Below are 3,221 nucleotides of genomic sequence, written 5' to 3'. Positions count from 1 at the left end.
CCGGGCAGCAGGATGGGTGTGACCCCTTCCTTCCGCCGCTGCCCGTGACAGCCGGGCCCCGCCCGCACCCTCACACCAGCACCCCGCGCCCCGGCCGCGCACCCCTCAGCCGACGGGCGCCCCCCGCCTCCACCTCGAGAACCCCTACCCTCGGTTCCCCTACAGAACCCGGACCCGCGCTCGCCAGAACGGCGCCGCGCGAGCCGGGCACTCCCTGGCGTCCCGCGCACCCAGGCTTCCCGGAACCCCACAGACCGGGTGTCCCCGCGGCAAGAGAGACACGAGGGGCGGCGCGGCGGGCTCGGGACGAAGAGGGAGCCGCTCCCGCGGGGAGCCTCGGGCCCCGCACTCACCTCAGCTTCTCCGCCGGGGCGTTGGCAGCACTGCGCGGGGTCTCCTCGGCTGCCGGACAGGGGCACGCGCCTGACGTCAGCACGCAGTGGACGCAAAGTTGAGTACCCGCGGAAGTGGGAGGGACCAGGAGATGAGAAGAGGCTGGGCGTCGAGAGGCGGAGCCTGTATGCGCCCTTAACCCCCACTCTGCTCGCCTAACACGCAAGCGCAAACTTGTGTGGCTCGCTAGTTCGAGACTGAGCTTCGCGACTCCTTTTCCAAAGGTTGTGTTTCTAACACACTAAAAAGGTGTTTGCAAAGCGCTTCCATTAACTTTTTTTTTTATCCTTGCAACCCTATGCAGCAAAGTATTATCAATCCCATTTTGCATAAATTTCTCAAAGAGGAACAGTGACTTGCCCAAATCTTCCTGCAAGTACATGGCCTCCTGACTCCCCAGGACTGAGCCAGGCCACACAGGACTTCTTTTGACTGGGAGACCGCCCTACTATAAGCCCTTGCACATCCTGTTTCCACTACTCTTCTCTGAATCAGACCTTTGGTTGACTTTCAGCCCACAAATGTCAGCCTTTCCTAGCAGTACTTGGTCATCACTTCTACCTGCTAATGGGCAAGCTTCAGAAATAGCACAGATGTCTTGTGCACAGATGTTTCGCAGGGTTAGGGGAAAATAACTATCTCCATAGTTCATCTATTTATAACTACCACAGCTATTTTATCAAGACCCTTATTTCTAATATGTCTGATTTAATAGTAACTCATTTTCTTTTGGAACTTGAAATTACACCAGGAAAACAACTACTGTTTTTAGTGTTTACTATATAGTATAATAGTAGCTTAAGTAATACAATCATTCTATGAGTTAAGAACTCTTACCCACATTTATTGATGCATCCAGTATGGGTTAAAAGTATTAAGGGACTTGGTTGCCCTGGTGGAGCAACGGGTTAAAGCACCGTGCTGAACTGTGAAGCTCTTCACAGCCACTGCAGCATGAGTTCAATCCCCAACCAGGGAGCTGACCCTCTGGCACAGCAGACCTCTCGGGACCTGCCCACTGCTCCCCTCAGCAGTGTATGTCAGCGGATCTGCCTGTTCTCCTCCTCACTCTGTCTCTGGTGAAGTCTTTCACTACCCCCACCCCCACACACACACCTCTGGCCTTACCCCAGTTCCTATATGTATAAATAAATAAATAATTTTTTAAAGTATTAAGGGACTTGCCCACGGTCACCAAGCCCACCAGTGGCACAGTTGCAGAGCAGGAACTTGGACCCAGAGTCTGGCTCTAATTTACCACTACCCAAGAGATTTATTATAGAGATAGGAGGCCACAAGCTACAGCTATACTCCTACCCTTAATGATATCAACTATTAACATTTTGGTGTATAACTTTCCAGATATATATATCTAGAATACATACACACACACACACACACACACATTTGTTGACAAAAACATATTTGTATATCTGCTTTTCTCTCTAAAAATTACATTGTGAATACTTACCTGGCAGGGAAGATAGCATGATTGTGAAGGTGGTTTTCCCAGGGAGAGGATTATCCATTGCACTCCAGATGTGCTGACCCTGCGATTTCCCCAAGTGTGGGAAACTCGACTGCATAATTTGTGGTAGTGGGGGACTGCATTTGTGCTCTCCCCTGGTTGGGGGGATTACATTGTAAACATCTTCCTCTGTCAAATAAAGCATCTATGACGTGCATTCTATACATTCTATGACATGGGCATGACAATATTTACCCAGTCTCCTGTGGTTAGAATTTAACTTGCTTTTTGACTGTTATTTAAGCTTGGTTTCTTAAACTTAAGTTTAAACATTGGTTATGTTTTCTCTCTCTGCAGGGCTAGTTGGCAGTGACCTCTCCCTTCATCCTGTCTCACAAAATCAAAACTGTTCCCAGACAATGTCTGCCCTTTCCATCAATAGCAGTATCTTGATGGGGTGTCACCCAAATCCTTGACTTTTCCTGCTTTTATTCTGAGGACAAGGAGTTAGTTAGCACTTTATCTACTATGGTGTCAGGTTTTTGTCAGAAGGGCTCTCTCCCACCTTTTCAAAGCCCCAACAGGCAGTAACATTGTTACTTGGCCCCAATCTACCTCTGCTGTTGACCCAGACCCCAACTTGCTAGTGCCCCATCTCCACTACCCCAGAGGCCACAGCTGTCTCATTTTAAGAAGGGCAACGTGAAGTTCCCCAGCTCTCCTTCCCCTGCGGTTACCAGCCCAGTTCTGCCCATTCTCCCTTCTCGTGGTGACAGCACTTTCATTTCTCCTGGAGCAGCTTCTTACCCAATTCTCAATCTCCATGGCTCTAGAGATGGTGACTATTGCAGTTGCAAAGAGAGACACATGCTCTTCAGCAGTCAGAGCATGTTAGAGAGCCCTCTTACCACTGCATTTCAGTAGTGGGCAGGTGACCCACTGAAAACCAATTCTGGGGCTTTGGTCAGAGCTGTCCAGTGAGTGAATCTATCCCTAAGGGCAGGATGAAGTCATGGCTTTGCGGTAGCCATTTTCCCAGTGGGAGGAGAGAGATTGCCCCTAATGAGACCAAGGCGGAGGGGAAAACAGCTAATAGTTAGAAATAGAGAAACACGTTCTGTTCAGATTTTTTGAGTCCTTGAACCTAGTCTTGTTCCAATTTTCACTTAAAAATATTAAATGGAATCCAACTTTTAAAAATTAAGCAAATTTCAGTCACTTTGATCAATAAATTCACTATACTCCTAGAGACAGGACAAATCGGTTGTTGTCACAACTGCAAGACTTCATGAATTATTCTGTCACCACCCCCCATGTCTGTCCTGTGTGATTCTTGCCACCACCCTTTCTGTAGCTGACC

At 48.9% G+C, this 3,221-nt stretch overlaps 1 protein-coding gene across 3 annotated transcripts in view; it reads right to left on the bottom strand.

Annotated features, from left to right (window-relative positions):
* The window catches only part of CDC42 (cell division cycle 42), a 40,152-nt gene extending 39,683 nt beyond the window's left edge, over positions 1 to 469 (bottom strand). Inside the window, exon 1 of one of the 3 annotated variants that reach the window (XM_004678581.1) lies at positions 354 to 469. The gene's annotated coding sequence lies outside the window, so the exon portion shown is untranslated. Of the gene's footprint in view, positions 1 to 255; positions 311 to 353 lie in introns of those variants that run through there. The other 2 variants (XM_004678580.2, XM_012722439.1) reach the window with 2 other exon arrangements.
* Positions 470 to 3,221: the final 2,752 nt, after the last annotated feature.

Source organism: Condylura cristata, unplaced genomic scaffold (genome assembly GCF_000260355.1).
Source record: "Condylura cristata isolate star-nosed mole 26May11 unplaced genomic scaffold, ConCri1.0 scaffold00008, whole genome shotgun sequence".
NCBI classification, from domain to species: Eukaryota; Metazoa; Chordata; class Mammalia; order Eulipotyphla; family Talpidae; genus Condylura; species Condylura cristata.
Note: the sequence above shows the minus strand (reverse complement) of the source record. Positions and strands in the feature narration are given on the sequence as shown.